We start from the raw sequence: 26,700 nt of genomic DNA on the forward strand, positions 1-26,700 counted from the left end.
TAACATTTAATATAGTTTTAATGAGAAATACATGTGTTCATATTCTGAGTCTGAAAGTCAGCACCACATCTTTAGCACGTATTAACCAGAACATCTTATTTCCTGGCTGTATCAGAAAAGACAACTTGCTCTCTCTTCACTCGGAGCTGCAGTTTTCCTTTTAAGTCTCCATTTGTCTTCTTGTGGAATATGGGCCTGAAAGGACAACAGGGTCACATTTTCCTAAGACAGTATATGTTTTGCAGAGTGCATCTCTGATGCTGGCACCACCCAGCAGCTGGAGACCTAGGTGCCGAGAGCCTGAAGTTCTAATGTTGCATTTCAAACCCCAAAGTTCAGTGGATCTTCATCTTAGCTGCAGAGAAGTCATTATCTTCATTTTTTTTTTTTTCTGGATGCGATAGTTGCCCCCTGCCAGACATGAGAACAAACAGAACGTGTTCTGCCTTTTCCAAGATTGCTTCATCAGCATGTATTTTCCACTTAAAGCTTTTCAGTATTTGACTTACACATTTATGAACACCCCCAAATGGACTGTTAGGGTTTGGTTTAATCCCCAAGAAAAGTGGCATTAAAATAGATCTTTTCCCAGCAATAATAATCTAATATATGATAAAGTATTCTATTCTCAGTACCTTTGAGACACATGAGAGCTTTTATGTAATAAAAAAGCCATTTATTTCTGAATATTTTAATGCATGTTTCCATATTTTTCTCATTTTTAATGCAAGGGCCATTGACAGTATTGTAAGAGAATGTCTTTTAAAAGCAACTTTACGGCAAATGTTCCAGTGAAATGGATGGCAGCGTGCATCGTTGCAGAGCTGTACTGCTGAAAGGAGCAGGGCAGAGATGTTCTAATTCACATTTATGTGCATAAAAGGGTAACCTCTACAGAGAGAGTCAATGTTATTGGGTAAATTGATAAGATATAGTAGACTTGGCTTCAATTTGGGGCTCCATCCTTTGATTTGCTGTACTTACTTAGTTATTGCTGTGTCTGCTATGCCATGTCTGAAATATAGAAGGAACACACGCTGGAGAAGGCTATGACAACTATTGGGGAAAAGAAAGTAAGTCAGAGCCTTAGGTGTTAACTGCAAAGACAGGCTGTTTTAAAAGGACAGAGAATCAAGGAGCAAATAGGGCGTCTTTGGACAGAAATTAGACTATCTATATACATATATACGTGTGTGTGTGTGTGTGTGTGTGTGTGTGTGTGTGTATACTCACTGCAGCCTCGACCTCCCAGGCTCTAGCAATCCTCCTGCCTCCTCCTCCCAAGTAGCTGGGACTACAAGTGCGCTCCACCTGTCGGGGCTAAGTTTTTAAAATTTTTTTGTAGAGACAGAGTCTCACTATGTTGCCCAGGCTGATCAGGAACTCCTGGGCTCAAGCAATCCTCCCACGCTGGCCCCTCAAAGTGCTGGGACTACAGGCGTGAGCCACTGGGCCCAGCCTATTTTGATTTTTTAAGCTTTCATTTCCAGAGCTGTTCATTCGGATGGATGCCCACCATCTAAAAAGCTACGAGGACAATGGTTGTTGACTGGGAAGGTAGAAGCAGGGTCTGGAAGTGGGAACAGTGTCTGAATCAAAACACACACATCCCTGGTTCTGTGATTTTAAAGCCATCTTGAGAAAGCTCAGAAATGTAATTCTGATACTCTCCCTGATCAAGAGCCACTGCAGTAGTATGAGTATGAGATTGAACCTCAATCATATGCGCTTACAAGAGATACGAAAATGCGTATTTGACATGAACAGAACCACACTTCTGAGATAAGAAGCCACTTTTCACGGGTGTCTTACTGATGCTTTTTGATAAAATGCTCTGTGCCTTTTTTTTTTTTTTTTGAGATGGGGTCTCACTCTATTGCCCAGGCTGGAGAGCAGTGGCACAATCATGGCTCACTGCAGCCTCAACTTCCCTGGACTCAGGTGATCCTCCCACCTCAGCCTCCCAAGTAGCTGGGACTACAGGCACACACCACCACACCCAAACAATATTTGTGTTTTTTGTAGAGACAGAGTCTCGCCATGTTGCTTGGGCCGGTCTCAAACTCCTGGGCTCAAGTGATCTGCCTGCTTTGGTCTCCCAAAGCCCTAGGATTATAGGCATGAGCTACTGCACCCAGCCACTCCGTGGTTTTAATGGACATTGATAACACCCCCCTGTAAGACAAAATCATGATCCAAAGTCAGACACTGGATACCCCATAAAAGGGCTGGGTGAAGAGTATGTAGAGCAGGGATCTCGTTTTAGTTCTGGACAGATGAGCTATTCTGGCCTTGCGGATATTGCCTAAGCCACTCTAAATATGGTGTCTAGGTCTCTCAGCTCCCCTCAAGCAGCTGGAAAAGGGTGAACAAAAATATCAAGAGAAGAGGGAAAGGATAAGTTAGTATCAGGATGATGTGGGGAGAACAGAAGCTGGAAGGAAGGAGTAACACTGGCATTGCCACCTGCTCAGGGCCAGGCACTGTGTTAAGTACTCACACCGTGAGAATGGAGACTTCTAACAGGGAATAAAATGGAGATAAAGGAAAGGAAGACTTGGAGAAAAGCCAGAATTAAAAGGGAATCCATTTTACACTTTCTAACCTCAAGATTTCAAAAACTAAAAACTGAACAGGTGTTTTATGACTAGTGAAAGCTAGTACTCACTGAGCCCTTAACTGTACTGTTTTACATTCATCAGCTCACTGGATCCTATGAAAAGCCCTATTAGGCAGGCGTTATTATTACACTGTGGTGCTGACATAGAAACCAAGCCTTGGAGAGTTTAGATAACCTGCTAAATGTTCACTCCTGTTGGGTGATGGTGCTGGGACTTGAAGCTGAGGAGTTCAGGTCTGTTGTGTGGACTGTGCTCTGCTAGTAGCTGAGGGCTACTGGTGTGGACTCTGCTACTAGGCAGCTCAAAATGCTTCAAGGGTTCTGATCTTAGAAAGTCTCTTGGGGGTTTGGGGAGAAGACAAGAGGTTGGGGTGGCTCCCAGCCAAAAGCCTTGGGGACACTTTCAGGAGAGTCTGGGAGCTGGGACCACAAAGAAGGTAGATGAAAACAGGTAGCTGGAGGCGGAGGATCCACAGCTGGGTGATGGGGGTAAGAAATCCTGCTACAATATAGCTACTGGGACCATGGCCTTGGGAGGTCGACTTCCTGGGTTTGAATCTCACCTTAACCACTTCCTAATTGTGAATTCATGGACACAGTCTCTACAGCTATGAAATGGGCTGATACTAGTAGCTGCCTCAAAGGGCTGTGAGAATTAAATGAGATATATAGAAAGTGCTTAGTAAGTATACATAGTGAGCCCAGCAATAAATATTTGCTGTTATTTCAGTAAAGGAGTTTTCGGATAAAGCTCTGAAGTCTTTCTGTCACCCTCATTGCTGCCTGCTTCCTGCAAGTGTGGTGAATTGGCACGTTTGGAGCGTGTGATATGTGGACCCACTCGTGAGCAAGCCAGTTTTGCCCTGTGGGAGAAGGAATACATGTCAAAGGAATAATGCTGGCCGGGCGTGGTGGCTCACGCCTGTAATCCCAGCACTTTGGGAGGCCAAGGCGGACGGATCACGAGGTCAGGAGATCGAGACCATCCTGGCTAATACGGTGAAACCCCGTCTCTACCAAAAAAGAAAATACAAAAAATTAGCCGGGCGTGGCAACCGGTGCCTGAAATCCCAGCTACTTGGGAGGCTGAGGCAGGAGAATGGCATGAACCTGGGATGCAGAGCTTTCAGTGAGCCAAGACTGCGCCACTGCACTCCAGCCTGGGCGACAGAGTGAGACTCTGTCTCAAAAAAAAAAAAAAAAAAAAAAGGAATAATGCTATGACTTGTGACTTCTTCCTTGGGACAAGAGGGGGTGTTGAGATAATTCACAGCTACTAAGCATCTCCTGAATGCTTGCCAACACAAAATGTTGGGGTCAGCTTGACCTCCCTTTGCCCATGGTGAAGAAAGAGCACCCTTCTCGAGAGGACTCTCCCCCAGGACACCACCCTGTGGGCATGGCATGAATGGTCTGGCATGGCAGGATGGACCAGCAGTGTACCTGAGAATGCCTGTCCTGGGTGGGCTGGAACAGTACAAAGGGTAGAGGCAGGATTGGAGAGCCTCTGCTCATCATGGCCAAAGAGTGGGCTGTCCACTCCGGGTCGCAGAGGAAGAACACAGGGAGCTTCTTTGGGCTTCCTAAAAAGAAACGGCTTCTATTTGCAATTCATTCATCCTTACTGCTCAGTCTTTGGAAAGGACGTTTAGAAGCCAGATATACTTGAGGGTGATTTTCGCAGACTTGGTGCATCTCCTAGGAGGTGATCCTAGTTGGAGGTCAGGCCAAAACGACTACCGGGAAGTGAATTTTATCATGACCGGTGGGAGCCAAGGGAGCACTTCAGAATGAGAGCACTCTGTTGTTTTGTGGCATGAGGGAACAGTCAAGTAGGGTTGATTTGGGGCTGGAACTAAAGAGAAAGGAGGTTTGGGACCAGACCTTGTAAGATGGTCTCCCTTTTTTCCTGTTTCTCAATCACAGATTACGTGTTACAAACAGCCTGGACTCTGAGACTTGGAGCAGAGGAAAGCAGGTCCCTGGATATTCCTGGCAAGAATTATAATAACTCACAGAGGAAGAGATTCTGTATCACAACAGGGAGTCTCAAATTAGTCAAAGACTTGGAATGGTTTTCTGATAAATGAAATGTAATCAATTATGGTGACTTCTTTTGGGAATTTTATTGACTTATTCCTTCCTCCTTGTTTACTTTGGATTGCCACTTGGGTCAAGTGAAGTTGTTGATCTTACCCCATCAGCATGGAATAAGTGAGCACATCTGTGGCCATGACACAGAACACAAATGGCCTAATATAAAATGTGGTGCTGAGTAAACCAAATAGCCAAAGAGGTACAAACTGACAATCGTCTTGAGCCAATAGGAAGTGATTTTTTAAGTGATGGTTTGAAAAAGAATATGGCAGCACTAAATGTTGAAGCAACCACAACTCTCCTTTATGGCTGGTGGGAATGTAAATAAATAAGAGCACTTTAGAAAACTGTTTGGCCGTTTCTCCTAAGGTTGAACATGTGAATCCCTTATGTTCCAGCATTTCCAGTCCTATGGCGTGTATCTGACAGAAATATATACACGTGCACAAGAGAGATGTACAAGAATGTTCATAGCTACACTATTCAAAAAAGCCAATATATAGACACCTGTTTTGCACAGCTTCAAAATCATCTTGTCCTGATTTTTGCAGGCGTTTGTTTCTTGCAAGTGTAGTCAGTGATGCCTTGCCTGGGGCCTGCACCATATTGATTTCCTGCAGTGCAGCTTCTTTGACTTGGGATTTTCCAGGACAACTCGTGTATGTGCAATCTAGAACAAGAGAATTTTGCTGGTGGCATCGTCCTTGACCAATGGCGGGCAGGAGCAGATGGACAATGGACAAATGTTTCCACTGTCCATGTTTCCATGGTAACATGGCTGGTGTAAATGATCCTACGGCTGGTTTCAAGCTACCATTTAACACGTGGCCCACAAGATCTCTGAATATTTTATCATTGGCTCTTGTGAGCCAGTATGATCTGGCTCAGCACACCACCTGCACTAACCAATAGCTGCCACGTGAGAAAGTGGTTCCAGTGTGTCCTGATCTTGGATTTTTTTCAAGGGGAGCCAGAAATCTGGATTTGCATGTGAAAACTCCTGATTTTTAAATTACATCAACTAGTTCAAATTTTTCAAAAACACTTGACAAACCAAGAAAAAAAAAACCCAACTACATCTGCAAGCTAGATTTAGCCTATAAAATGCCAGTTTTTTTTTTGGTTTTTTTTTTTGACCTTTGGTGTACAGACTAAACCTTTTGAAGAGGGTCTGTCAGCCTCAGTGACGAAGCACAGTCTTTTGCGTAGGCAGAGTCAGGACTTAATCTGCGTGGCCGTATGGTGTGGTGAACTCAGTCTTAATTGGGGATTGAGTAACTTGGGTTCTAGTCTCAGTTTTCTATGAAAATTTACTTACCTGGGCCTCAGTTTCCCCATATGCATTAAGATACCTTCTGAAGAAGTTCTTCTCATATCAGAACACCTAGGATTGTATATTGAGCATAAAAGTATGTTAGGTGCTTCTTTGGGACTAGACAAACCCCTCAGCAGGGCAGGGAGAATTGAGGGATGCTGGTTGTTGGACAGAGATTCCAGGCTCGTAGGCTGCAGCTCTCTCTCCTTCCACTCCCTTCACTCATAAAAGAGAAGCTGTGGCTTTCCCCAAGCCATCGTTCTAACGATATCCAGTTGCCTGCTGGGGAAGCCCAGGCCTGATGCTTTGTGGTCCTCAGGCTTCTTGAGAAAAAAGTCCACTTTCTTAAAATAAAGCATGATGTGGCAGGGAGACTTCAGCCCTGGCGTTTGTTACCCTGGGCCTATGATGTGGCTCTGCCACTTCTTAACTGGGAACTTCATCTTCACTTTTGTCACAGGACTTCCTGCCTCATGGGAATTGTGACAAGAAGCATCCACTGTTTCAAGTGTCTAACATGGCCTCTGGCATATAGTGGTAAATGAACACTAATTACTCCCATCCTTGTGATTTATTAAGGCATTCACCTATTGAGAAGTGCTGGGTAGCCAGCAGCCCAAATATTCATTAAAATTTGATCTTACATCTCCTTGTGTTTAATTTGGTTCAGTTTACTCTGTTATTTTAGAGATGCTGCCAGCATTAATATTTCTGCAAGATCCAGACAGGTCTGGACACAGAGATTCTGATCTAATCCAAATTTGTGGGCTCAGGAATGCTTCTAGAGAGAGATGCTACTATAGATTCTGCTGAAGAAGGTTCACGTACCAGGAAGAAGAAGATTTAAACTTTGATTATTTGAAGAGGCAACAAAGTAGTCTAATCTGTGCTGTTAATTTGTTTAAAGATAACATGTGCAAGTTCCCTAAAGACAGCATAAGTAACTGTATATCAGAGTCTGAGACAAAGGGAAACATCAGTAATACTGATCTTGTCTTTATTTAATATTTTGATATTCTGTTCATTCATCATGGATTTTTACATTAATTTTGATTTATAAAATGTTGCATTCAACTTGTGTTTTTTTCTTTTTTCTTTTTTTTTGAGACAGAGTCTCACTCTATCCCCTAGGCTGGAGTGCAGTGGTGCAATCTTGGCTCACTGCAACCTCCGCTTCCTGGGTTCAAGTGATTCTCATGCTTCAGGCTTCTGAGTAGCTGAGATTACAGACATGCACACACGATGCATAGCTGATTTTTGTATTTTTAGTAGAGACGGGGTTTCCCATGTTGGCCGGGCTGGTCTTGAACTCCTGACCTCAGGTGATCCGCCCGCCTCGGCCTCCCAAAGTGCTGGGATTACAGGCATGAGCCACCACACCCGGCCCCTAATTCTCATTTTAATCTTAATGTGCTAAGCAGCTTGATATATGACTAGGTTTCTCTGGGATTCTGTTTCTTTGATTTTAAAATAAAGTATAAGTACATTCATACTTTTTTGCAAAAGCATTTCTGAATACCTAAATGCTTTCTAAAATTGTTACATTAAAATGTCATTTTTATTACTGAGTTTGGTTTTTTTTTTTTTTTTTTTTTTGCATCCCCTGTAAGTACAAAGACAATTAGTAAGAGTTTTTGGTTGCAAACAACAGAATTCACTGTAGCTACTTCAACTGTAGTCACTGAACTGTATTGGTTTTTACACAGAGTGCCTAGGAGAGTTGGACAATCAGGCTCGGAGGCTACTGAGCTGGGTAGAATACCTTAATTATTGCTCCAGGAGAGTCTCTGCTGTTACAGCACAGCAGGGGAGCTACCACTGGAACCACCACAACCTTTGCCTCTGCAAACTAAGTGTCTCCTGTCACCCTCATCAGAATTCCTCCACCCGCACCCTTTCTTCCACCAGGCTCTCCTACAATCAAAGTCTGGCACGGTCTGTCTGAGGGGGCCAGGGCCATGCTTGTGTCCAGCTATAGACAACTTAGGAAAGTGAGTTTCTGGCTTCTTCCTGGAGAAGTGGGATTCATAAATCCGGAAAGCTTCAAACCAGGGAAGGGTACTGAGAAAGTGCTAGGCAGCCGGATGACTAGGGCCCATATGAGTGCATTTTTTTCTGGATAACTTTGCAGCGTCCCACATATAATTGTGCAAGTGGTACAATATATACAGGCCCGACTGTAGTGGGGTGGCTTCTGCCAGCTCAGGCCGCATCATGGGCGTGTGTGCAAATATGAGGACAAGGGACTAAATGCACATGTGGAGAATCACTCTCCTCTTCCCTGAAATCACATTCATACTTCAAGCCACCCCTTTCCCCTGCCCCTCCTGGGAGAAAGGTTGGAAGCAAAAGTGTTTGTGAAGATTCAGTCTGAGATACTTACTTCTGGTGTCCCCATCACTCACTTGAACCCGTAGATTTCCCCCATTTCCTTACCGTAATCTGCTAATAACGTGACTGTCCTGCCCCACGGGATGATCTCTGGACTCATTAAGTCTGAAAATGCTTGGGGAATGCATCTGCCAAGTCCTACAGCCAACTGTCATTATTATCATCTGCTTACAGACACTCTCCCAGGCAGCAAAATATGTTCAAGCTCTAAAATCCTGGCCCTAGCCCATCCCTTTATTTTCATCTTACTCAGCCTGGGTAGATTCTCTGAAGGACACACAGACTCAAAATCAATGTCCCATCTCTCTCTTGTTTACAGCTTATCAGGTGCCCAGGGCACCAACACAAGGAGGTGTGTTGTGAAATGAAACAGTGAGATCCCTGGGAGCATTGCCTCTTCTGAACGGATTTAACTTTAGCTCTCTGAAGCTTTCTCCTCCTTTGGCTTCTGAGAGTGGTGTGCTGGTCTGAGAAGCAAGAACTTTTCATTGGCATAGCTACTAATATTGACTAATATGGACTTCTTGTGCCTTGCTGCAGTTTGAAATTTATAAGGATGGCTGCCTCATTGCATGTGTGTGTGTCTGTGTGTGTGTGTGTGTGTCTGTGTGTGTTTGTGTGTAATTGCTTTGCTCCTTCTTTTGCATGTGAGTAGATCGATCTCAAGGATCAGGACTCATCTCTGTCTCCCCACAACAATGCCTCAAAAAGGGGAAGGGGGTCATGAATTTTTCAGAAATAACTTATATTTTTTATGCATGAATCTTCTTTGCTCCTTCCTTCCTTTCTTCCTTCTTTCCTTCCTTCCTTTCTCTTCCCTCTCTCCAATCTATTTCCTCTTTGTCTCCCTTTGCCTCATCCATGACCCATTCTTTCTCTCCCAACTCCAGGATTGTGTGACTTTTGTCTTTGACCTTTTATCCTCACTGCTTCTTTGGCTATGACTTGAATCTGGGTCACTAGAATAAGCGTGTCCTTCCTTTCTCTGTAGACTATACGGGTTGACTGCTTTGTAGATTTTGGCATTTTGTAGGGCATCATATGAATGCAATTTTTCTGGATAACTTAGCAGGGGCCCAAATATAGTTGTGCAAATTGTACACTGCACACAGACCTCTGCCGAGTGAGCCAATGGGGCAAAAATCTAACCCATGCTACTGTCTCCAAGCTGTGTATCCTGGGCAAGTGCTACATCCACTGAAGGAAAAGTCATGCTTTTGTAATTTGGTGACTAATCATGGCTCAGTCCTAGCAACCAATTATGCACACACAAATAGGCACTGCATAATTGTTTACCACACCACATTCCCTCCAGTCATCTGAATTTATATACTCTCAAAACTCACATGGCTTCCAGCGGTGCACATCCCCACATTCCCTTCCAAGGCAAGTTGGTGGTTGAAAATCACACTGCCATGATTTCACCCCATCACATTTCGTCCTATGTGAGTTGGCTTTTCTACAGAAACAATGTGACAAGCAGTGATTATATCCTAAGGGTGACATCACAATCGCCTATTTAAGCTATTATACTGTTGAAAATTTTTTATTGCAAAGGAAAGAAATAAGAAAACCCTATTTTTCTATATTACTATTTAAACAATCATAAAAACAATAATCCTAAGTAAGACATTATTTTGGAAAGATTATATAATTTGAAGGAGGCTGGCCTTCGAAAGAATAGCAGGTTTAATTAGGAGAGCAGAAGGAGGCAATCGAAACCTCTGTGGGAATGCTGATATACTCTATAGAAGTAAGATTCTGACAAACTTCAGCGGATGCCAACTAGGTTCTTTGTTTAATCTAATTTCATTGCAAACCCCAGGGTAGTTAAATCTCTAAAATTATTCTTAGGTTTATTAGGCTTAATACAGCTTATTTCTTGGCTCACAAAAGGGACCAAGAAAGGAGAGGGAATAACACTCTTTGAATGAGGTAAATAGGCAAGAGCTGGAAGAAACTAGGAAGATAATTGAAATGCATGTCTCACCATGCGTGAGAAGGAAATTAGCTAGCATGGAAATAGCTGAAGTCGAAGCAGTGAGTGTACATGCTCATCATGAAGTTAGTGGGGCATATTAGTCCTTCTCACACTGCTATCAAGAACTACCTGAGACTGGATAATTTATGAAGAAAAGAGGTTTATTTGACTCACAGTTCCACAGGCTGTACAAGAGACATGGCTGGGGAGGCCTCGGGAAACTTACAACTATGGTGGAAGGTGAAGGAGAAGCAAGCACCTTCTTCACATGGCAAAGAAGGAGAGAGAGAGCAAGTAAATGAGGAAGTGCTGCACACTTTCAAACAACAAGATCTCGTGAGAGCTCACTCACTATCACGAGAGCAGCAAGGGGGAAATCCACCTCCACGATCCAATAACCTCCCACCAGGTCCCTCCCCCAACACTGGGGAATACAATTCAACATGAGATTTGGGTGTGAACACAGAGCCAAACCATACCACAGAGGAGACCATGTAAGGCCCTGGAGAACATGTGGGGCTGGATAGGGCACAGGTGTAATGTGCTGGGACTGATGTTCCTGAAAGGACCATTCTGGCTGCTGTGTTTGTCAGGGATCAAGGTGGAATGTGAGCAATGAACTTGGTTGTAGCAGAATCCAGAATATGAAGTGGGTTATATTCTGTATAAATTTTAAAGGTAGAACCATCAACATTAGCTGATGGTTAGTGGTACCTTCGACCCAATAGATTGGTTAACTACAGAGGAGTAGAAGGGAAAGTAAGGAGGAAGCTCTCTGGCTGGGGTTCATGGAAAATGCTGAGGACTAGAGTTCTTCGCTCAGGGCTCTGTCTCCCTGTCTTGACCTAACTGCAGCAGTGTGGGCAGAAGGGAGTGTTTGGGCTCTGAACTAGACTTATCCACTCGTCTCTCTTGTCTTTCATTCACAAGTACTTAGTGAGGGCCTACTATGTACCAGGCGCAATGCTGAATTCTGGGAAGAGAGACAGCTAGTGAACAGGTTCCTCACCCACGGAGCTCACAATCTAACCAGTCATGCACCCAAAATGACATTTTGGTCAATGACAGATCACTTATACAGTGGTGGCCCCATAAGATTATAATACTGTATTTGGACTGTACCTTTTCTATGTTTAGACATGTTTATATACGTGCAAATATTTATATTGTGTTACAGTTGCCTACAGTATTCAGTACGGTAACCTGCTGCACAGGTTTGCAGCCTGGGAGCAAGAGGTTACCCTATATAGCCTGGGTGTGTAGTAGGCTATACCATCTAGGGTTGTGTAAGTGCACTCCATGATGTTCACACAATGTCAAAGTAGCCTAAGGACAAATTTCTCAGGGCATATATCCGTCATTAAGTGATGCACACCGTTTACTGGATTGCTTTATGGATGCGAGTAGGATTTCCCCATGTGCCCTGTACCTTTTTACTTTCATTCAGTTCCTCTCATGTTATTTCCTCCTGTTAAAATGTTTTCCTTTCCCTGAAGCCTGTTTTCACCTATCAAAGTCCTCTCCAGTTCAGCTGCGGGGGCAGCTGTCTTCTTCGTGAAGCCTCCTTCATTTTCTTTTTTTTTTTCTTTTTTTCTTTTTTTTTTTGAGACGGAGCCTCACTCTGTTGCCCAGGCTGGAGTGCCGTGGCGCGATCCCGGCTCACTGAAAGCTCCGCCTCCCGGGTTCACGCCATTCTCCTGCCTCGGCCTCCTGAGTAGCTGGGACTACAGGCGCCCGCCACCACGCGCGGCTAATTTTTTTGTATTTTTAGTAGAGACGGGGTTTCACCGTGTTACGATGGTCTCGATCTCCTGACCTCGTGATCCACCCGCCTCGGCCTCCCAAAGTGCTGGAATTACAGGCGTGAGCCACCGCGCCCAGCCGCCTCCTTCATTTTCTACCTTCCATTTTCTACCGTCCATTTTCAAAGCCCTTTATGGCTACCTTCCCTAGAATGCTCACTGCACTAGAGTGCCTTTTCTGTAACTGACTTGCCTCTCTTACAAGAATCTTGCAACTTATCTTCACCTGGGCCATAGCTCCTAGCACATAGCAGATAATCAGAAATGACAAAAGAAAGCATGAATATATTTTCCCAAGAGACAGAACGCAAAGTTAGAAGTGTAGAAGGCCAAGAACTTAGGCAATTTGATAGAGGTAGGAAAAAAGATAATTCAGAGGAAAAGAGAAGGTAGTCACAGAAAGGTCAGATACAGGAAGAAACCATATTAAGGAAGGGAGGGGCAACAAATTAGCAAAGAGGTCACTAAGGGGTCTCTCTTCAAGGATGGGGTCGCTGGATATCTCAGATAGGGTTTTTCTTTTGGGGTGGTAGAACAGAGGCCAATTTGTAAGAGGCTAACAAATGGATGTAGTGACTGTGGCCAGGTCCAAATTAGCTGTCATTTTCTCTATGTTATTACTTATCTGTAGGAGCTGTTAATTAGTCATCCAAAGCATCTTTATTTCTCAGAGTAAAGTACAGAAAACAGAAACCATTCTAGGTATTTCAAGCAGGAGGGGCTGCGGGGGCAGAAGTCACGAGGCTGCTGATCGAGTGTAGGTTTCAAGGCCAAACCATGGGTAGCATCCAGAGAACAGGCTGCTGCTGCTTTCACAATTACCAGGGCTGCTGCCTCAACCACCTCACCCCTTGAAGCAGAAGCTGGAGGTCTGCTGTCGAAACACCCACATCTGTTGACGCTCACTCATCAGCCGCTACAGCCATGGAGAATGGCCTCTGCCTCCTGTCTGCCTCCCATATCTCTGGCAAGGGCAGCTCTCTGGCTAAACCAAGCTCTCATGTAGAGCTTGAGTTCCAAGGCAGCCTCGGAAGGCTTTTAGCTTTCCAACCGTTCCAGATAGAAAGGCGATAAAATGGAGGTTGGGGGTGCTCCTCCAAATGGGTGCCATGGCCTCCCACGTGGCCGGCAGGGGTGAGGGCCTCTGCCTTGTTACTGTTTCTCTGGGTGGAGGCTGGGTTGGGCCGGGGCAGGTGCTGCAACACAAATGCACTGCTCCAGGAAGCCTTTCCTGTCTCTCTCCTTCAACTGCAGAATGTTGTTCTCCAGCTCTCTCCTTTGCAATTTCATAGCTCTTTTCTTAAATATACTATGTATTACATTAGGCCTGAGTTTATTGTTAATTAGACATGTGTTGTTGCTCTTCTCCCCAGATGACTCATTTGTCAAAATACATAGACTCAGAATAGAGTTTAGTCACAGAAAGTGTTCTATTATCATTATTGTTATTGTCTCCATTTATCTCTTTCCTAAATCCTAGCCGTTCTCACAGAATGGCTCACAGTGCTTGATCTCTGCTTGCTACATTGAGTGGACCCTCAATGCTCCATCTTACTAGGTGGTAATTCCTCCTAAGGCTGCCCTCCCCCTACCACCCCAATTGTCTTAGTCCATTCAGGCTGCTGTCACAAAATACCATAGATTGGGTAGCTTATAAACAACAGAGATTTATTTTTCATAGTTCTGGAGGCTGGAAGTCCATGATTAGGGTCCCAGCATGGTCAGGAACTGGTGAGGACTCACTTCTGGATTGCAAACTGCCGTCTTCTCACTGCCTCTTCACGTGGCAGAAAGAGGACGAGAGATTTCTTTGGGGGCTCTTTCATAAGGGCACCAATGCCATCCCTGAGGGCTCTGCCCTCATGACTTCATTAGCTCCCGAAGCCCACCTCCTAATAGCATCACACTGGGGATTAGGATTTCAGCATATCAATTCTGGGGGGACACACTCAGTCTGTTGCACCAGTACACACATACACAACACCCTCAACCCACACACACACGGTGACTTCCCTGGTATCATGCCTCCTACCCCCAGGTACATGGTTTTGGGAAAATAAAAGGGAGCATCCCTTTACAAAAAAGTGGGGACATCTGTTGTAATAAAATAATATGTTTAATTTTCCCTGGGTGGCCAGAGAGTTCTCAGTCCACACTGACTCCAAGGAGTAACTAACTCTAAGTCAGCAGGTGGGGGGGTTAGCTCACTGAGTAGGATTTGCACCCCCTGCTGCTGTTGCCTTACTCTGTGTTTTGGGGAATGCTGAAGATGAATGAGAGATTTATTGAGATCAACCTCCACTCCCTTGTTCCATGCAAGACCTGGATTTGGTTGCAAGTATTTCCTAAATGAGTTTATGGCTGAGTTGCTGTAACACATTTTTATCAAACTGAATATTTTATACTGAAACCTATATGAATACCATGAATATTATACGATATTATACTCTGAAGGTTCAGTCTAATGACACGAGCATCTTTTTTTTTTTTTTTTTTAACTTCATGAATGACGGACTAGGTCAGGCTTCCACATGGTGAGGAGGCAAAGAGAGAGGCCACTTGGGAACAGGATCGGCTTTTCTATTGGGTAGTTCTCTGTGATAATGGGTTTTGGTGCCAGGATTTTGCACAGCTGCCCTTACTAAGGAAGCAGATGAGGTTTTGCTCACTTGAAGTGCCTCAAAGGTATTTTCTTAGTATAATAGGATACAATAATAATAACTGAACAGCTGAATTTGGAGGTAAAGTCAAGACAATATGTTTATCATCTTTCTGTCTGAGGCATCTGATTTGCTGGCGTTTACGTTTCTCGCCAGCTGGAGGTGGGCATCTACTGTTTTTGAGGGCTCTTGACATCTCCTCCTTCAAATAAGAATCAACAAATCTAGTCCAAAGGGGACACGATGGGGCAGGGCTGTGTTATGTACAGGGTTTTGCCCTTGGGAAGGAGATTGTCTCCCTGAGCAGGGAAGGAAGCCCCATGGCTTCCCCAACAGCAGGCAGTAGGGAGGACCAGTTAGGTCCCTGGGATTCCCCAGCCAGGCAGCCCACTTTCTTTACTTCTTTTCTTTTCTTTGGCAAGACCCCTCTATTTGTCCTCTTAGTACAATGCAAATACCCAAGAGAGAGTCACACGGTCTCTCCAACCATTCTTGTTTCCGCCTCAGTTTGGAAGTTCCTCCAGGGCCTTTCTGTAGCAGGCATTCATCCCCTTGGCTGAAAAGGAGTTCCCTGGGAGCCGTGTGGCATCAGCACGAGGGACACTAAGGAGTATGTAAGACGAACAAGGGGTCTTTGAGAACACAGTCCCATGGCAACCCGCCGGGAGGTCCCTGCTCAGAGCCAGCCTGCCTGGCAGAACTCACTTACTTAGCATTGCCTTGAATTATTCATCAGCTCTTGCAGAGGAACAAAATGCAGAGTCATTTTGTCTCCTCCAGAACTGACTGTCCTACTCTTTGACCTCAGGAAATCTTAAAATTCACCGCGAGCATCCTCAACTCTCCAACGCACTTTGGACAGGGACAGGAAAGCGCCTGATCGTCTTCCCCTTCGAGGTAAGGTTGAGTCCTGCTGAGCGGATATCTCCGGCTACTGGGGCCTTTGGGCTGTGCTTTGCTCCTCTTCTCGCTGTTCATTGGGACAGGCTGTATCTCAGGCCTCCCACTGGATGGCCCTGATATCTTGACAGGTACTGGAGGTTGGAACACATTCCCCATTTTGACCCTGGGGCCATGCTTAGCCTCTGAGGCTTCCCTTCCTACAAGCTCCACACTCCTGGGCCCGGGCAATGCTTCTTCACATAACATGGGAAACACAGAAGGGACTTTCTCCCCATTGCCCCTGAACGTAAGCCAGCACGATCCCCACCACCTTTACTTTCAATCCAAGCCCTTGAATTCTACTTCTCCAAAGAAATATGATCCACCAGGCAGAAGCTCTGATTTCCTCCCTCTGCCTCTAAACTTACCCACTGATACCCACTGTCTTCATACCTTTCTCTGTCTCCCTTTTTGACTGAAAGAAATCTTTTCTCTTAAAACATTGCTGTCTCTAGCTATGCCCTGGAATATCTCCCTTTGCCTGAAAACCCTTCTCCTTCACTCATGCCCTGCTCGCTTCCGTTCAATCCTCTTCCAGAGAGGCAGTTTGGCATGCTAATTAGGGCGCTAGTGGCCTGAGAGTGAGTGCTAGTGCTGCCACCTGCCAGATGTGTGACCTGGGGCAGTTGCAGAGTGCCTTCAGCAATGTAGTAGATATTAGTAACCTCTGGTGATCCGAGGTAGAGCAGTCCTTGGCAACCTCTAACAAGCCTATGTTACCCCGACAGCAAGTCTGAGGTCAAATTCTGCTAAAAGTACAAATATTTATTGGCAAGCAGGCACCAAACTACCACAAATCTGTTATTGCAAACTTGGTTTCTGCTTGCTCTGTCCTCAAGCACTCTGACAAGCACCTTGCACATAGATGGAACAATACTCTGACAGCAGGACCAGTGTATTAGTCTATTTTTGCACTGCTGTAAAGAACTACCTGAGACTGGGTAACTTATAAATAAAAGAGGTTTAATTGACTCACAGTTCCAAATGGCTGGGGAGGCCTCAGGAAACTTACAATCGTGGCAGAAGGCAAAGGGGAAGCAAGGCACTGAAGTCTTACATGGCGGCGAGAGAGAGAGAGAGTGAAAAGGGAAGTGCCTTGCTTTTAAACCTTCAGATCTCATGAGAACTGTATTATGAGAACAGCAAGGGGAAGGCCACCCCCATGATCTAATGACTTCCCACCAGGCTCCTTCTCTGACACGTGGGGATTACAATTGGAAATAAGATTTGGATGGGGACAGAGCCAAACCATATCAACCAGCCAGGCAAGACTGGGGAGAAGGGGCCTGGGGGACATGGCCACCTTTGGGGTATAGATTCCTGATGTTAACTACCTACCCCAAGGGCTAAAGTTATACATACAAATGTCGCACTGAAGTTTATGTTGAATTTATTTATTTATTTATTTTGAGATGGCGTCTTGCTCTGTCACCCAGGCTGCAGTGCAGTGGCATGATCTGGTTCACTGCAACCTCCACCTCCAAGGTTCAAGTGATTCTCCTGCCTCAGCCTCCCAAGTAGCTGGGATTACAGGTGCCCACCACCACGCCTGGCTAATTTTTGTGTTTTTGGTAGAGACGGGGGATTCACCATGTTGGCCTGTCTAGTCTTGAACTCCTGACCTTAGGTGATCCACCCACCTCGGCCTCCCAAAGTGCTGGGATTACAGGCATGCACCACCGTGCCCAGGCTACACTGAAATATTTTAAAGTAAATTATCATACAAACAGTATAGCAGTAAATGACTTAAACTTTCTGTGCCTCAGTTTCTTCATTCTGTAAAATGGCAATAATAATGATGTCTACCCTACAGAAATGTTAGGAGAATTAAATGAGTTAGTTAATACATATAAAACATTTGAAATTGAGCTTGGCATATAGTAATTACACACTCAGTAACTTCGTTGTTATTTTCTTTCTCTAACTTACTTATTCCCAGCAATCCACAGAATTCTTCCTTAGACCTCACGTATCTTTACATCCTCTTTGCTGCCAAATTTCTTCAAAGCCTAAGCTTCACTCTATGCCTCTATTCAATCAATTTGACACCAATTTTCCACTTGATTGTACATTTTTATCATAATACCTTATTTAATTCATCAAACATTGCTAAGTTAACAAATACACTGGGCATCGTGTGCTAGGTGCTGAGGATTTCAAGAGATCTATTGGTGAATGTAACTCTTTAAAGAGCTTATGGTAGAGTTAGAGAAAAGAATGCACAACTAAATTCCTTGAAGACCGGGGCCTCAACTTAAAATGTGATTATAGGGAGTGGAGTGGAAGGGGTCAAAATGTAAATATAAAGTACAAGCAGGACTTTTTATTTCTCACATATGGAAAAGACTCACTATGCTTAGCACAGCAGACATCACATGTTAACATTTCTAAGAGTTATGAAGTTCTAAAAATAGGGGGAATAGAAGAATACAGACTTTCCCCAATTCAAGGGTGTTTTATGTTTGACATAGATACTTTCACATATCTTAGGATCCAAAGAAAAGCAAAATCTAATTAAAGGACCATTTTGAGCAGAAGTTGAAATTTTGCTTGAGCAGCAAAAGAATGAGTTATTGTCACCTAAATGTAAAGGCCACGGCTGAGGGGCACCACTTTTAAGTGTTCTCAAGATTGAGGCAGCAAATAAGAATCTAATAAAGATCTAGGCCAATATATTTGATTGCTGTGCAACTTCCAATAAGTTGAGAAAGCAATGCAAAAAAAAAAAAGTGATGCCCAGAAATTGACAACATGACCCAGATTATTCCCCAGCTAAGTCTTATTTCAGAAAGAGGTAGAATTGGCTATAGAAATGTTTAAGAATATCAACTCAACAGTATTAATACTTTTGTGTTAGGAATCTGTGCACATTTGGTATTTTAGGCATGTGAGTTATAAATAGGTCAGTCTTGACATTTCAATTAAAATGTTAATTAACTAATTTAGACTTTTAATTTTAAGTGAAAATATTACTAAGTTTTACCTAATATTGAAAAGTAAAAAAAAAAAAAAAGCAAACAACTAAAAACTTAAGCTTAACCATACTTACAAGATGGTGACTTGTTAACTTTTAAGATGTTATTTCAGTAATCAGGATAATCAGATAATTTTGTTAAATCAGGCAATTGAATTCCTTAAAAAGGAAATAAAATATATTAAATTTGTACATGCAGCTTAAAATGTTTAAAGGCATTTAACTGAATTTATAAGTGATACAGAATATTAATTTAAGGCCTTCAAATGTAATTTTAAAATTTGCTAGGCTTGCAGATCTTGTTCTATTTATAGGTAGAACTTAAAACCTCACAATTAGAAACTTCAGTTTCACATGTGTAATTTGATAAATTGAATCTTTTTCTAAAAAAAAAAAAAGGTCGGGCACGGTGGCTCACGCCTGTAATCCCAGCACTTTGGGAGGCCGAGGCAGGCGGATCACGAGGTCGGGAGATCGAGACCATCCTGGCTAACACAGTGAAACCCCATCTCCACTAAAAATACAAAAAATTAGCCGGACGACATGGTGGGCGCCTGTAGTCCCAGCTACTCGGGAGGCTGAGGCAGGAGAATGGTGTAAACCAGGGAGGCAGAGCTTGCAGTGAGCTGAGATCATGCCACTGCACTCCAGCCTGGGCGACAGAGCAAGACTCCGTCCCAAAAAAATAAAAACAAAAATAAAAATAAAAATAAAAAACAAAAAAAAAACATAGTCTCATTCTGTGGCCCAGGCTGGAGTGCAGTGGTGTATTCACAGCTCACTACAGCCTTCACCTCCTGGGCTCAAGTGATCCTCCCACCTCAACCTCCTGAGTAGCTCGGACTACAAGTGAGTGCCACTTTGCCCAGCTAATATTTGCATATTTTTGTAGAGACAGGGTTTCTCCACGTTTCCCAGGCTGGTCTGGAACTCCTGGGCTCACCCAATCCTCTTGCCTCAGCCTCTCAAAGTGCTGGGATTACACTTCAGAGCCTAAGCTTCACTCTATGTCTCTACTCAATCAATTCTACACCAATTTTCCACTTGATTGTACATATCCATCATAATTTCTTATTTAATTCCTCCATACATGGCCGATAAATTGAATATTAAATAAATGAAAACCATCAAAAGCCCTATACCCCTGAATGATTTCCCCCCAAAAAAAAACTGCCCTTAAAGCAGTTAAAGCAGTTAAACAACTATTTTATTATCCCACTGTGGAATACCTAGGCTTTGCCATCCAAGTCTTTATATCATTTTGAGTATAACTCTCATTTCTCTGACAAGACCATAAACTCATTTGGGGCCATAAATGTGCCACCTATTTCTGTTTTATCCCCCAGAGGACATATATATAGTAGATGCTTCTTTTTCAACTGCTGTGTTCTCAGGACTCTTTTATACATTTAAAAATTACTGAAAACAACCAAAGAGATTTTGTGATATCTACTGAGTTATGTCTATTGATATTTACTGTAGTAGACATTAGAACTGAGACAGCTTTAAAACGGAAGAACATACAAGCACAGCTTCTGTTTGTCATCAGAGCGAAGATGTCACCATATATCATAGAGCCTCTGAAAATCCCATGATCCACTTGAAGGAGAGTGGTCATGAAAAAACATCTTAGTATCATGGTGGAAATGGCTTCCACCTTGCTGACTTCAGACTCCACCTTGAGGACCCCCCGATCTAAAGGGCTGTGGTGCAGTGATACCTGCCCATCACGAAGGCGATCTTAGGTTTCATTAAGAAAAAGGAAGACTGAAGAGATTATTGTTTTAACTCCAAGATGCAGAAGCCACCTCACACTCTCACATATTTCCTTTGGCCTTCAGAGCCATGGGGACCACAGGGCTGTGGCTGCCTAAGAACTCCCTTCATTTCCATGTGTCCTGTTTGTTGTTGCCAACAGGGTGTGTCAGTGGGTCTGACTCTCTCCCCCAACTGCCTCATTCCTGCCAATCCAGACCCCAAGTCAACACTCAGGGACACAGCCTGACTTTATGAGAACTGGGAACACCATGGAAATAACTTCTGGAGCAGTTGGAAAACTGACATAGGATGGGACTGGCTTTTTTCTTCAACCCAGAAAACCCAGTACACCTTCTGCCAAGTCAGCATTTGCTGGCAAAAGTCCTATGCGAGCGGCCAGACTCTGGGGAGCCATGGGAGATGAGATGGCAATGGATGGAGCAGGCAGCACTGGCAGAGGGTTGATGAGGGCAAGGAGAGGGCTGGGCAGGCACCACCAACAGGGATAGTTAGAGGCCCATCTGTGCCTGGGAGGCTGAGGCATGGAGAAACCTGAATTTGGTGCTCAGAGTCTCCTAGGGCTCTAGACAGTGAAGGACGAGAAGGTCATCCATGTGTCTTATCCATTCCATCATGCAGTTTTATAACACTACATGTTTTCATCTGTCTGGCAGCTTTGCCAAGATTTTAGCATTCCAGGGCGTCTGATTAGCTGCCCCCCTGCCATATCCCACTCCACCAGCTCTTTCTCCTGTAGGGTATTGACCACTCCAGGATGAACTTCACAGTACTATACAGAGTCAAGGACATACCACTGGAATCCATTGGGATGCCAGTTTGAGCAAATACTATGCAGAATGAAGTGTCTGCACTGGAGGTTCATCTGCTTCATATTCTCTTAGAAAGCCAGACAAGATCCCTTCACCGCAAGGCAGAGGCACCCCAGAGAGGCTAGGGGACACAGGTAAGGGCCCTGCCCCTGGGCAAAATTCCAGAGTTGGCAGTCCCTCCTTCCCCACCCTGTTCCCTTTCCACATTCATCTCCTTCTTCCTAGGGCAGAACTGGACACGATGCTTTGTTCTGAGACCTCCTAACATTTTTGGAAAAATTATGTATCCCCATCACACATTTTTTAATTAACATATAAAATTTTTATTGCAGGTTTAAATAATTAAGGAGGACATAATTTCTGGCACATTGACTTTTAAAACTGTTAAATCATTCAATTAAATGTATTAAATACCCACCTTCTTGTATTCAAAAAGCACATGAATAAGCTCTTTTGTAACAGTCAGAAATTTTCCATCCTTTATTTTTTTCTCCTTGAACTCATATTTCTACCTTATGTTACCCACAGAATTTTATTAGTATAAGATGCTTTTAAACTTGATAATCTCTTATTGAGCACCACATCATAATTCTTGGCAGCAAAATAAGTTCATAAGTTAAAATTTAACATATTTAATTTTTTCTAGATTGAATATTTATTATTATTAATACAAAATTAGTTGAAATTTTCTGTCACCAGAAGACTATGCTTGTTAATAAATATTCTGCATTGATTTATCATTACAATTTATATTAGCACATACTTGGATAAAATAAAGCCATTATAATATAACATTTTAAAATAACCATTAAACATACAGAGGAAATTAGTCTTTAAATAAAAAGATACATTGGTGTATCATGAATGAATGTTGCTTATTGCTAGAATAAGATTGTATTTTGTGGAAATTATTAGCAAAAAAAGAGGAGCCATTGTGCCACTAAATCTACAGAAAAGTTGAAGCAAACAGGAAACTTGTATCCAAATTTAAAAATAAACATGAATTTAGAGTACACAGTCTTTTGGCAAAAGTTGAAAGAAATGGTTCACCCGTGAGTTTGAGTAAATGTTTAAGAAAATATGTCCATCTAGTTTGCTTTAATTTGAAACTATAATGTTAATCTTTCACCTCCTCCTACTTAAAATCAATGCAAAATATGTATGTGAGACACAGGCATCGATATTTCAGGTTGACCCTCTCTGGCACCATCCAGGGCTTTCCTCTGGGGGACAGTACACCCTGCTGAGATTTGGCATGCATGACAGGTAGACTTTCCTTTTAAAAAGTGCCACTGAGGCCATCGCACAAAAGGAATCAAGTATGAGAACTAGCATGACAGCCAAGGGGTGTCCAAACATGATCAGTTTTGAGAAAGAGTATATATGGAAACTAGGATTTGGAATGTAATTCTCTTAAACTTACCCATGCCCATGTGACCCTTTAGACTTAGTAATCCCTACCAGTGGGCTGCTCTGGGGCACCGTCTGTCAATCATCAATTCTTTGACTGCACTTATCCCAGTGTCCATTTCCTTCAAGCCAAAGATCTAGGGTCCCCATTTCAACAACCCCACTACAGCAGTCTTCCTCTCTCCCCACCCTCAATCTTCCAGGCACAACTCTAATTCTCGGGACTTCAGACCTTGGTTTCTGATTTGTCACACAATGACCTGAGTCCATCCAAATATATCATTTGCAACTGAGAGGTAGGCAGTTTCTAAAGGCTTTGCCTCTTATTGGTGAAGTAGTTGGGGGCACTCCTATGCTCTTACCCACTGTGTCCTTTCTGCCTTTTTTCCCATGTACCCCAGTCTCTTCAGTATCTCAAGGTTGCTATACACAATAAGCTGCAATATACACAAATAAGGCAGCAACCAGAAAAGTACCCCAAATATAACTTCAGTTTGCTGGGTAATTAATCTGGGTCCATAGCTCAGAAGCACCTTTAAAGCCCAGTTTCTGGAAGGAGAGATGGAGGAAGAGGAACAGAGTTTCCCAAGTGTGGTCATGACAAAAAGTGCAGAATTGGAGAGTGCTAGATTGTCCAGATGAGCAGCTCAGGAGCTAGAACCAAGGGATCCTGCTGGTATTCACCTCTACCCCCACTACACTCCCTTCCCATTGTTTCTGCCACATCAGAATTCCCAGAGTGAAGAAGAAAGAACTAGATATGGAAAAGGGAAAGAAGAAGGTGGTAATTCCTCAGTCTTCAGCTATACTTCCGATGACAAAAGGAGAAGGAAAGGACTGACCTTAGACACTATCTCTAGGCAAAACAAGATTTCCTTGGCATTCTCTCACCTTCTTTTCCCAATTTCTTATCCCATCTCCCCACATGGCTTCTTCCCTACTCCCTTCCCTGGCTGCCAGTAGAGGTATTTTTAGGTCCGGGGGCCTCCCCTAGTGGCAACCAGGGAAGAGGAACGTCCAAGCACCTGGGTTTCCTGTGGTTACCTTGACTCCGGAATTCAGGGGTTCCTCCTTCTTCAAGCCTCAGCCTGACAATTCAAGAAATGTCAAGAACTTTCTGGAAGTGAAGCAAGCTGACCCATTTGATCTGGAATGAGTGATCTGTTGAATAATTCTGTAGCTATAAAAGAATGTATTCATTTATAATTGTATCAAGTTGTAGTTTATAGCCTGCTTAATAAGGCCATTAGCTATCTTACAGCATGTTGTACCCAGCAGAATCTTTCATGACTTCTGCGGACTAACAAGACAGGTATCGAGTGTGATGTCAGTGTTATTATCCTCATTTTACAGAAGAGAAATAAGTAGTGGGCCCAAATTCCCACAGTCTGTAGACTGAGAGGTGACTCAGGGGCTAAAGTCAAGGTCTGCTTTGAGCCATTCTTAGTTTGCCTATTTGTGCTTGATCAACCTATGGCAAGGTTTTCCCTCTACCACCGGGGTTCTTCCATCTTCTAATAGTGAAAGGAATAATTAAAGGGTTATATGCTAGCATATATGTATGTGTTTCTCACCTAGAAGACTAAAACCTTCTTGAGAGCAGAATCCTGGTCTGGCCTGATTCATCTTTGGGTCCCCCATATTATCTGACACCACATAAGCTGGCATTGTGCCTTGTAGGTAGCAGACACTTAATATATATTACATATTTGTGAAAAAATGAGTAAATACCCCTTTTTCCTGAAACAAATTATTGCATCTTGATTATCAAGCATCATTTCACAATTTTCCATATACATAATGTGTTCTGTTTTCTTTTCTTTTCTTTTTTTTTGGGGGGGATGGAGTCCTGCTCTGTCGCCCAGGCTGGAGTGCAGTGGCGCAATCTCGGCTCACTGCAAGCTCCGCCTCCCAGGTTCGCGCCATTCTCCTGCCTCAGCCTCCCGAGTAGCTGGGACTACAGGTGCCTGCCACGACGCTGGCTATTTTTTTTGTATTTTTTAGTAGAGACGGGGTTTCACCGTGGTCTCGATCTCCTGACCTCGTGATCCGCCCGCCTTGGCCTCCCAAAGTGCTGGGATTACAAGCGTGAGCCACCGTGCCCGGCCACATAATGTGTTCTGATAGATAATTTCAAGTCACACACAGTGATTTTCAGAAATATACGATTTGGCAACTGTGGGTTATCTAAAAAGCAGATCTGTGGAAATTAAAACAAAACAACCAAATGAAAAGCATGTCATATTACTAAGTTCCAAGTGTTCTTATCCTAGTGTCATATTGTCTGTTTACCAACTACAAGTCCAAAAAAGCTGATGGTGTAAATAAACATCTGCTACCTTCTTGGGAAAATTACATTCACTGAACTTTAAAATCCTGGGTTCCTAACAAACAGAATATTTGGGAAGAGCTAAGGATGACTAAATTGAGATAAGAGAATACAGAAAGCTAGATCGGTAGGTGATGGTGGCCACTGAAAAATGAAAGGTACTATGTCTGTTTGCAATGTGTTTGTAATCTCTTGGGGTCAATTAAACTTACAGAAATGATATTTAAGAAGACTCAGCTTGGTGTCTAGCTTCAAATGACTGTTTGGTCTGGTCCTGGTCAGGGAAGATTTGAGATCTGAGCTGGGCATTAAAAACTGTTTAAAATTTGGGGAGGAGGTGGAAGGCCTATCAGAGAGGGCTGAGGGTGAAGCAGCCAAGAGTCTAGAATCAGGGAGAAGCTGACTTCGCGCAAGTGGTATTTTCCCGCCTCTGCACACCTGCCTCTCCTTGCCAGTCTTAAGTCTTGCCTCTCTTCTCACATTTACTTCTTCTGCTGAACTGCACCACCTTTTCCTCCCATGCTGGTAATTTCTCAGCCTTAGTGGAAGGTGGAGATTAGCTGTCTGTGGCAGAGACTGCTGGTCAACATGATATCTGTTCTCCTTTTTCTTCTTGGAAATAAATCTAAGTGCTGGCCAATGGGATATAAACAGAAGTGGCGCTCACCTTCTGGAAAATGTCCTTCAAGGGAAGTGGCTTATCACATTCCCACCCCATCTCCTTCCTGCTGACTGGAATGCAGATCATAAGGTAGAAGCTGTCACCTAGGATAACAGAGTGATGAGATTAATAAAGCACAAGTTGCTGACAATACAGAGTTCCTGGCAGCCCTGAGCTATCCCCAGAATTCTTTTATGTGAGAAAGAAAAAAGCAAAAAGCCAGTGTTAATATTTTTATTGTTGGATTTTTTTTTTTCATTTCTATCATTTGTAGCTGGGCCTTTTATCTTTTACACTCTAGGATTAGAGCTAACTTTACACAAGGAAAACTAGTTTTGCTAAATTAACAAAAGGATAAATGATTGTAGTATTTATAAATTTAAAAAATGTACATAGAAATCAGGAGATGCCATTGTGTCTGCTAAAATTCTTTAAAAAAAGAAAGAAAAGTGATAAAACTCTATGGTGCTAAGGCTTCAGGGAAACAGGTAGGTTAAAGTGGACTTTAACAGGCAGATTAAAGGGTTGAGAGTTGGTATAAGTCTTCTAGAAAACACTGGCCACTTAAGTCACTTGCCTTAAATATGTTACCCAGTGATCTAATTCTTGAAAGACTGGAAAATACATTGTAATCAATGACTTAAAAATAAAAATGTATAAAGATGATCATAGCAGTTATTTAAACAGCAGAAAACCAATACTGCCTAAATGTAGTACTATAGGGGAATGGTAAATGATTGTATATTAAATTGATGGAGAACCATCCAGCCATTTCAAATAATATATGATAAATACCATGCAATAATTTGCAAACATACTTGTAAAATAATGTTAAATTAAGAAAAAATTCCAGGATGCTAAATATACGTTGAGATGGTAGCTGTCAAATTTTGGCTGTTGACTCAACCTTGTTCCTTTTATCTCATTTTA

The 26,700-nt window shown here is 43.1% G+C and overlaps 2 long non-coding RNA genes across 2 annotated transcripts in view; one reads left to right on the forward strand and one right to left on the reverse strand.

The window, feature by feature from the left end:
• On the reverse strand, window positions 1-16,816 carry LOC105738672. Its single transcript, XR_004030420.1, has 2 exons — window positions 16,785-16,816; window positions 1-411 (listed from the first exon to the last, which is right to left on the reverse strand). It is a non-coding gene; the product is annotated as an uncharacterized LOC105738672 (long non-coding RNA).
• LOC115835448 overlaps window positions 15,627-26,700 on the forward strand; it is a 13,212-nt gene continuing 2,138 nt past the window's right edge. Inside the window, exon 1 of the long non-coding RNA XR_004030419.1 lies at window positions 15,627-15,763. This is a non-coding gene — a long non-coding RNA (uncharacterized LOC115835448). The remainder of the gene's footprint in view (window positions 15,764-26,700) is intronic.

Source organism: Nomascus leucogenys, chromosome 6 (assembly GCF_006542625.1).
Source record: "Nomascus leucogenys isolate Asia chromosome 6, Asia_NLE_v1, whole genome shotgun sequence".
In the NCBI taxonomy this organism is placed as follows: domain Eukaryota; kingdom Metazoa; phylum Chordata; class Mammalia; order Primates; family Hylobatidae; genus Nomascus; species Nomascus leucogenys.